Source organism: Pecten maximus, chromosome 13 (assembly GCF_902652985.1).
Source record: "Pecten maximus chromosome 13, xPecMax1.1, whole genome shotgun sequence".
Classification (NCBI taxonomy): Eukaryota; Metazoa; Mollusca; class Bivalvia; order Pectinida; family Pectinidae; genus Pecten; species Pecten maximus.
In genome coordinates this window covers 8,425,643-8,435,775 of record NC_047027.1, presented here as the reverse complement: position 1 = coordinate 8,435,775, position 10,133 = coordinate 8,425,643, and the positions used below count along the sequence as shown (strand labels likewise).

At 38.4% G+C, this 10,133-nt stretch overlaps 2 long non-coding RNA genes across 2 annotated transcripts; both read left to right on the top strand.

Moving 5' to 3' along the window:
- Window positions 1-2,995: 2,995 nt before the first annotated feature.
- Window positions 2,996-8,446, top strand: LOC117341201. The gene is made up of 4 exons (XR_004535578.1): window positions 2,996-3,054; window positions 6,560-6,837; window positions 7,137-7,259; window positions 8,034-8,446. It is a non-coding gene; the product is annotated as an uncharacterized LOC117341201 (long non-coding RNA).
- A 406-nt stretch (window positions 8,447-8,852) lies between these two features.
- Window positions 8,853-9,738, top strand: LOC117341214. The gene is made up of 2 exons (XR_004535583.1): window positions 8,853-8,922; window positions 9,525-9,738. It is a non-coding gene; the product is annotated as an uncharacterized LOC117341214 (long non-coding RNA).
- Window positions 9,739-10,133: the final 395 nt, after the last annotated feature.

Here is a 10,133-nt window from a genome sequence, read left to right as displayed (position 1 = left end):
GTTATGCTCACAGGTGTCTATAAGCACAGGGTAGGAGCATTTGTTTGACCGGATTTGACTTTATATAGGTATAAACACATATTTAGTTTTGACCTTGAAATGCAAATGGCGGCTGTGGATGATATTACACAAATATGGCATAAAGGGAGGCATTTCAGCCATTAAAAATGCTCCTATATCATACATTTAAGACATCTGATTATAGTAAGAATGATCATTTTAAGACAAATTGTCAAACTGATGAGTTTTGGGCCTTTTTCAGAAATATATGTCTTTTACCCCAAACTCAACGGATGAACATTTTTTCCTAAAAACAGTCTTCCTGCCATGTCTAGAGTTCTCTATAGTATCTAATATGAGCATTTTTGGCGTTTGAAATACCTTCTTATATGCCATAATTGTCTGATCTTATTCACAACCGCCATTTGCATTTCAAGGTCTAAATAAAATCAGTGTTAATACATATCATAAAGTCCAATCTAGTCAAACCAATGCTCCTAGTTTGTGCTTTAGACCCTTGTGAGCAAAACGACATGACTGTTTTGCACAATAAATGAGATACGAATGAGTTAATTATGTCCCCCTGAAACATGCATTTTCCCCATGTTTTGTTGAAATTTACTAACTACTGAACAAATTGAATGTCAACAGCAAAGCCCAAAGTTTGACATGATACATATCAAAATTTTATCAAGTTACTTCTATTAAATTGCATCCTAGTAGGGATGTATAGCCTTGTAAAATATCAACTGTTTTGGCTGGATTTGCTGTTTAGATGCCCCTTAACAGAACGTGACCCCTTGTGGAATGTTGTTAGATGTTCATCAATCTAATTAAAATCAAGATGGTCATTCTCACTACGTAACATGAACATCTAACAACATCCTATAAGGGGGTCATGTCAGGGTGACCTTTTGGATTAGCCAATCAATTTTCTACTTCCAGAATCTCGGAAGTGAATTTGTATGTCCGAATAAGCCTTTTCACGGTAATTGTCGGGCATGCGCATAAACACTTCCGCACGGCAACCACTGTTTACATTAGTTACCACAAGGCACTATGCCGAAGCGGGAGAGTTTAAACAAGCTTTAAATCAATTCGCTGAGAATTCTAGCTAAAGACAACGGTATAGATTTTTCAAAAAAGAAAAAAGCTGAAATTATCAATGACATTATTACATGTCAAGTTAAAACATCTGTTTTAACTCCAATTGTACACAAAACCCTCCCAACGGATGGTGCAACACCGAGATTCAGCCTCAGGGATAACTTACCCCCGTATAACAAGGTGCGGTATACCAATCCAGATGGCATCATACTGCAAAAATAATGTTCTAACAAATCTATGACTTCTCGATTGCGAGACCAACTTCATCTGGGAGAACAGTGTGGTATTGGGGTTCTTTTGCAAGAATGACTAAAACGTTTGTTGGTTCTAATTCCTTTTATTCCTAACACATATGGTCCCCTGCATATGGCGCTGGGGACCCGCCACAAAGTGTAGACAAAATAGCTATAGTGGTTTCGTAACCATGGCCAGAGACCGTATGTATATGCGGACAGCTCCACGTCTGGATGAGAAGTGCGGTAGAGAGAGAGTCTAGGGAAAGAAAGAAAGGAAGACGGCGGGAAAAGAAATGCGCCCAAGTCATGACGCACGAGGTGTCCGTGGTCAGTCAGTCCAGTCACGAGACAACATGATTGACAGATACACAAACATTACGTCACACAATAACTTACATAGATACAACGAAAGTAGCAATCACGTGACATCGCGTGTACGGCGGTACGGAGTGCGGATCATAGGAACATACATAATGTAATAAGATTCTAAACACTCAAAACACAGTGCTATCCGTAGTGTCCACTTTACTAGTTCGTGTTTCGACACCCAATATGACATCAAGGCAAGTTTAGGATTCTCGACTAAGAGACGTTTAAACGCGAGTTCTGTGCCGTCCATCTACCCGAAGAGAGAAATTGATGACTTGGGCCTAAATGATGCATTCTTATCATCACCTCCCACAGAACAGAAGCCGAGGGGAGCATATAAGAAAAGAGAAAATGCCAGAGTAAGTGCAGTATTGTACCTATACAATGTAATCATTTGAATTTTGTAAATATTGAGAAAAATAGGGCTTAATTGTTACAGTTAGACTATTTGAACTTGAATCAGTGATAAGATTTATGATAAGCATAGAATGAAATATGAAAAAAAAGAAAGTGTAATATGAGTTTTACACTCGCTAAAATAAGTGATGAATGAGTCGAATGACAATGATTTGTATAAGTAATATCATGATAATGTACAAATCATGGAGTAGATGTACATAATAATATTTTAAACCATGTTAAGTTATATAATTCTACTCACTTTGCACATTGCAATTTGTTGTCTCTGAATTCATTGATTTGATGATGGTTTTTTTATGACTCTACGTATTATCAGAGTTGACTGCAGTCAAACATGGGCCTAGTACAGAAAATGTTGAGGCAACTACTGTACATGTGTCAACTTATGCTACTGACATTGATGACCTCCCACTTTTACCAGTTGCTGATTCTGATAAAGAGGTATGTGTTCTATACTTGTATAGCTATAGTGTAGGTGTCTTCTACCAGGAAAAACTACAAGTAGATACTGATATATATGCTGTTCTGTGCATAGCAATTCCATGACGTGTTACTTGTAAGATTAGTTTTACAATTTAGATGCTGCATATATATCAAAGTCTGTTTTTGTTATTTTTTATACAAATGTATATATATATAGGTTTTTCAATAAAAAAATATTATTTACAGAACCAAAAAATGTTTGTTTTTTATAAAAATGTATATATATATAGGTTTTTCCATAAAAAAATGTTTGAAAACAAAGTTGTAATATATCTATCTTTTAATCGCTTGAATTACTTTCAGATATGATTATTTTATTATTGGTTTGTTTATTTATCTTTTTTTTTCATTCAGAATGCAGTAACTGCCACAAATACACCGAAAAAAATGGTTGATAAAAAGACTCGATGCAAAGTCAGAATTCGAACCAAAGAGAAAGGTACGGTCAAAGTGAGATATTTCAATTATCCTTTTTCTTTGATTTAAAAAATATTTGAATAATAAATAAATAACATCTTTTATAATTTCAAAATTAGTTATACATTATGTACCCAATGTCCTAAATATTTCATAAAATATAACATATAAATGTTTACATTCTATGACTTACTTGCTGAAACAAATTCCTGTGCAGTTTTATAAAAATATTAAAATTCAATTGTCTATGATTTATAGAAAATCTAGAACACTTTGATTGACTGTATACATTAGTGTCTATTTCTTTTCCTTTTAAGGGTAGGTGTTGACATTTCTCCTTTTGTGCGGTTTGGTTAGGTTTATTTAGTTTAACGTCCTATTAACATCTAAGGTCATTTAAGGACGGCCTCCCGTGCGTGCGACATGCATATGTGTGTTTTGGGAGGCTGCAGTATGTTCGTGTAAAGTCTCCTTGTGATGGGCCGGAACTTTTGCCGATTTATAGTGCTACCTCACTGAAGCATACTGCCGAAGACACCCAGCAGCACACCCCACCCGGTCACATTATACTGACAACGGGCAAACCAGTCGTCCCACTCCAAATATACTGAGCGCTAAGCAGGAGTAGCAACTACCATTTTTAAAGACTCTGGTATGTCTCGGCTAGGGGACAGAACCCAAAGCCTTCCTCACAGGGGCGAACGCTCAACTAAAGGCCAAAAGTGAGGCAGTGTCAAGGGAGACGTTAGGAAGAAGAAAGTTGTTAAGAAAGAAGAGAAAAGATAAGATCCCAAATTTAGTCGCCTCTTACGATCATGCAATGGGGGCAGCAGGTACAATTCTTACGCCCTACCTGCAGGAGGCCTTTTGTGCGGAGTATAGGTATCCAGTGCGATATGTATCTATAAAATCTATTTGACAATCAAAGGCTTAAAATGATATTAATTTTGTTTTATTTCCCCATGCATTGCCCCTTCTAGTCCTGCCCTGCAGGTAGGGCGTAAGAATTGTACCTGCTGCCCCCATTGCATGATCGTAAGAGGCGACTAAATTTGGGATCTTATCTTTTCTCTTCTTCCTTAACAACTTTCTTCTTCCTAACGTCTCCCTTGACACTGCCTCACTTTTGGCCTTTAGTTGAGCGTTCGCCCCTGTGTGGAAGGCTTTGGGTTCTGTCCCCTGGCCGAGACATACCAGAGTCTTTAAAAATGGTAGTTGCTACTCCTGCTTAGCGCTCAGCATATTTGGAGTGGGACGACTGGTTTGCCCGTTGTCAGTATAATGTGACCGGGGTGTGCTGCTGGGTGTCTTCGGCAGTATGCTTCAGTGAGGTAGCACTTTAAATCGGCAAAAGTTCCGGCCTATCACAAGGAGACTTTACACGAACATACCGCAGCCTCCCAAAACACACATACGCACTCACCACACACACGCATGTCGCACGCACGGGAGGCCGTCCTTAAATGACCTTAGATGTTAATAGGACGTTAAACTAAATAAACCAAACCAAACCAACCCTTCTAGTCAATGGAATCTTGATAAATTGCGCAATTCCACTCTCTGCCCAGAGGGCAATATGACTCTCCCACAGGTTCATGTTACTCTCTTACCCCCACCCCAACCCCACATACCCCCACCCATCATCCGATTTTAGCCAGCATGGCCGCGAAGGACACACATGCACTTACCTTGGTTGTGAATGTGGACCAAAAAAATTCTATAAGGCAACTATTTCAAGAGCAAAATTGGGAATACTCAGAAGAAATTAATCAGGACAGCACAGTGATAAGTAAAAATATAGAAAGTTCAGGATTTTCTATTCCCCAGGATGATGAGTTGGTGAAACAACAATGGTGAGAATTAACAGCAAATCCAAAACACAGGAAAAATAATGTTCGCAGGAAAGAAATTTACAAACGATTTTTGACAATGTTGTATCACAGAGGAGCCTGGGGAGATCCCCGATATCAGGAAAAGAAGAGGCAGACATTAGGGATTAATGCAAGGGAAGGGGAACCTGTGTGGCATAGGCGGGATATAATGCCAGATTGTGTTATCAAACTGGTCAGATTCTGGTTTCCAAATCCTGATATCTGGGTCATTGTTGGGAGTAAGTTATCTTTTACTTGTGTATAAGGGAAGTGCCATGTCTTGTTATATATGACTCTGTTAATTGGATTAATGTAAATTCCTGTATGTGTGGCTATGGGATCTTATTTCTGGACCTTGCCGCCAAAATGTTGATAAGGTAGGAGAATGTGTTTACTCAGCATGCGTAGCTAGGGCCTTAGCAACAACACAACTTCCGGTTATAACATCCGGTAGACAAACTGGCAAATTCAAATTTGGAAATAGGAAACACCAACACGTTAGGATTCAGACAAACAGGGTCGAAGCCTGGATGTTCCAAGATACATGTACATGTCAAACCTTCCTCTGTATCCTCCATCTTCTGGGACACTTTTGTAATTTCCTTACAACAGATGCTTTCCGTTATGGTTGGCATCAAAACACCGTTTTTGCATTGGCACCTAGAAATAAATATAACAAATGGAGTTATATTAGCTTTACAGAAAATAACTCAATATAAGGAAATAGACAACTGGGATATGTCTGGTAGTTCTACCATATACAATAAAAACGTATTTTTATCCAATACATCAATGGTTATGCACATAATCAATAGAACTTACAGCACATGTATACCTAATACGAAGGGGTATAGGGTTCTGTCATGGTGGTCAAACTAACCATGATAATAGACAGTCATCATTTAGACTTGGACTACGTACATAGATATATGGTATTTGAAAACCATGATCGGTATAATATATGTCTGTGCAGATGAAATAAATTGCTTAAAGTCGAAGGACAATATGAAAGCGAAACAAACATAAGCCTGCTGCTTACCAGTCCGTGTTTATCAGTCGGTCCTGATCAGCATGCGCAGCTTCCACATCTGGCATTGGTTCGTCGTCCTGATCTGCTTCAGAAACATTTCTTTCCGGTTCAAACTGGTATGGATGGACATCTCTCGTATCTGTTGGACCGGTAGATTCCTCGTCTGTAAGTTCAATATCGCCGGAATCATCGGAAAAAAACTCTCCAAAGCATCACTGTCGCTATAATGGTTCTCCATCTTGAATTGTGTAGATTGTAATGTTGTGTTGCTCATATTACGTCACGACACTTCCGGTTGTATTGTTTACGAAACCGGAAGTTGCGTTGATTGTTTTTCGAACAGGTGCAAAAGGGGAAAATTCATGTGGGAATATGTCGGCAATTACTAGACCGATTTTCATGATTTTTTTTTTTCGTTTGATTTTTTTTGCAATCTTTTTGTAATAAGCTCAATGATGACCAGCATCACTCTATCTCTTTAATAATTAAATGAAAGAGCTAATTCACCAGATCATCTTGCATAATTTGAAATGTATTCCCATTGTATGTATCATAAACATGTGACCAAGATAATAAAATCTTGAAGATGATATTATTTTAAATTCTTATCTTAATTTGTTTAATAGGTTATGCCTAGACTTGCAGTCATAAAGGTAGTTTACTTTTTGCATTAACCTAAACAAAACCACTGGAGAAGAGCTGCACATCCATACCCTGCACATGGAATGTTCCTGGTCGTGCAGTTAAGCCCATAGGAAACCAAAACTACCAGCTACAGCAACAGAGCAGGTAGCCATATCACATCCCGACACATATGATCCCCGTCACACTTGTGATAGGGTTTTTGATATTCAAGAGTCTCTTCACCATCTAAGAAACCTGAAAGATGTTTTTCCCAATACAGGTAAGTTAAACAAATGCAACAAAAGTTTCATTTTCACATTTTATGTAAGCCTAATTGAAAACTTTAATAACAATAACACGTCAAACGAAATACAAATTAATATTTTGCAACCAGTTAGTATGTATACTAATAGCTAGGCAATGCCAGCGTTTCTTTGAACCTGAGTGAAATTGACTCATATACCTCAATTTCAAAATACCTGACCAATATGCTTTTTCTAAAATTCCTTGTGAGATGAATGGGGTCCAGATAGTGTTGTGGCTTTGTACATGATGTACCACTTTTGTATCTCTTTTCAGCAGCCTTGAACGCACCTGTGTCTGAGTCAGTAACAAGCTTGTCCACTTCCAGGCCATCTCTTTTGAGGTTCTCCAGACTCTCAGAACAGTATGCTTGTTCATTACCAATCGACGTGGCTAGAGGTAAGTTACCTTTACAGTGTGAGCTATGTTCACTGTCACAGGATGGTCATATATTGCACAGTTTGTTCTTGGTGACAAGGTCTAGCACATACTGGTCCTTGGTGTTGTGTTCTATGGTGCTGAACATAACCTGTGATGCTGGCTGGAATGGAGTCTTTCCTCACCGGAATATATTGGGTTGTTGTAGGTGGCATCGACTATCGGGTCCACTTCGCTTGGTGGGTTTCCTCGGTGTGTGTTGATCTCTCGTATTCTCTGTCTAAGTCCACCCATGTCAGTCTTATTGAGTTCCTCGATCAGGTCACGAACTTTATTAGCACTCTTCTGCATTCCTCTCTCAGAGGAGGCAGGCATATTGGCACTCATCAGAGTTAGTCGCATTGCCCAGTTGCCAATTCTAGTCTGTGTTAGTCCAACCTGCACTGCAGAATTCATCTGCAATGTCTCTCCCCTTCCTGCCTGGTTCCTTCCTTCATATAGAGTATTCACTGGACACATATGTACACTTTGTGCATTTGAGTCCTATTCGCCACCCAAGTCCCTCCTGTGTCTTAAAATCAAAGTCCACGTTGCCCTTGCATGATGGAGTATCCGTATTATGATGATGTACAGCATCATTCCACATGTCTCGCATCTTTCCAATTCTGTTGGTCTTGTATTCCTCACTCTCCCCGTAAAATAAAGACATGTCACATTAATAAACATCAAATATACATTTAATGAATGTGTATGGGTTTTCAATTTCATATATCTGTATGTGCTTTTATATTTAAGGTTTATTCTGACTTACCTCAGTGGTTCATCCTTGGCCTCGGAGTAGGACGGAGCAGTCTATGAGAAGATGTCAGATTTACAGGTGAGGACTTTTTGGCATTCACAACCTGGTCTTGTAATTCCCTTAGTAACCGTACTGTTGGGACTTGGTCCATGTCAGAATGAATCCATCTCTCAATTTTCTCCCCTTTTTTTGTAGTACGGGTCTCTCCCTTTCTCAAACCGTCCGGCATTTTTCTTAGGACTCACCATTTTTTGGGGTTCCAAAATCCTCTTTCCCTTTGCAAAAATCTGTCTCTGGTATGTTTCAGTGGCTGATCATTGATCCTTTTATACACAGAAGTATCCAATCAGAAGTTTACTGAAAGGAAACCCATCAATTAAGGTCAAGCTGAACACTTGACTGGCAGACATCTACCCCCCCCCCCCCCCCCCCCCCCCCCCCCATGGTTTAAGCACTTCAGCAGTCATTCCCTATATCTCTGTCTATCATCACCGCTGGTTCATTTGGGTATTGTACTGTTTGTACAGTCTCATGTCTTTATTTCAGTGTCTGTGTTTTGGCTCTTTTGTCTATTTAATTGCTCTAATCCTGATTTTTTTAACATAAAGTGCAGAAAAGTGGGGGTTGGGGAGATTACCCTGAGTTATCTCCCCCTTATCTTCAAACTTATACTATTTGTTTATATTTCTCAGTAGCACAATTATAACCAAAAGCCATAAGTCTAGGTTCAAAGTTTAAGATTTTTAAATTTACATTTCAAAATTGATTCAGTTCTCATGTCTTTTTCTTGTAGGAATCTCCATCTGGGGTACCAGCCCAAGACTTGCAGCCAGCTACTTCCCATTTTGAGACCATACCCTATGGACCTTGCCTGTTCCAGAAAAGGTAAATTTGAAAAATTTGTAAGTTTCTATCGGGACCACAGAACGAAATCAAAAATAGATTGTGGGTTTTCCCCGTTTGGGCAGAAGATTTAATAGGAAGGTGAATGTGTTGGGGCCTACTGATTGGATATCCAGGTGAGATAAATTTCCAAAATTTTATGTGTGGGCTGGGCAATATATGTATATGTAAAATATATAAAAAAATTTTTTTTGTTCCAGTCTGTTTTTGTGTTGGGGAGTTAATTAAGTGTGTAATTTGTTGTAAATTTAGGTGAACTTTTGGTACAGATTTCAATACAAGATGGTGCCCCCCCCCCCCCCCCCCCCCCCCATATAAAAAAAGTTCAAATTGGTAGAATTTTTAAATATTTTATTTACAGGTGTGTGAGATGTCATTCTTCAAAATTATGGTTAGTGGACCAGAGTTGAAAACTCCATTTAAGCAGGACAGTGGTAAACGTTAACACTATCGTCTATGGGAAATCATTTGGTTCTGCGGTCCCTATAGCTTACATCAGTGTGTATGCTGTTAAGAAGCTGTCGCTTGATTCTTTGGTTAATTTTATGGCCTTCTCTTTTTCTTCTTTGCTTTTTGCATTCCAGGCAGAAGCCCATGCACCTCCAAGACTCCCTAATTGGTCTGTTAAAAAATACAAGAGATCCAGAGAACATTAACGATCACATGATTTAAAGGAGTCTTTGACACTGTGAACTTGAAATGTCAAAATAATCTTTGCATTATTTTTTCCATAAAAATAGATTTTTCAAGATGGCCATTGTGACATTTGCTTCCCCAGAAATAAAACATTAATAACAACACTTTTCCCCTAAGGTTACTGAACGTTATTTTATCGTTCCATATGTTTCAAGTAAATTTCCAATAGCTGTTTTATAAATGTTCAATTTCTTCCTTACAATTCTTAAATTTAAACTGTATCTCTCAATTCAGAAAAATAGGAAGAAGGCTGAATGATCATTGTTAACATAGTCTCAAACTACTTTGTGGCAGTGGAATAAAAACATATCGTACCTTATGTTCAGCAACAAAAGCATTGAACGCAGAAATTCCTCTTGCGTAAGGTTTCTCTTTGCTTACTTGTTCCTGGGAAGGTAGGTTTTCTCTTCTGCGATTTCCTATCCACTCCTACAAAAAAAAAAAAAAAATCAACAAAGTAGATATTAAGCAATAATAATCACCTTTCAAACATTCAG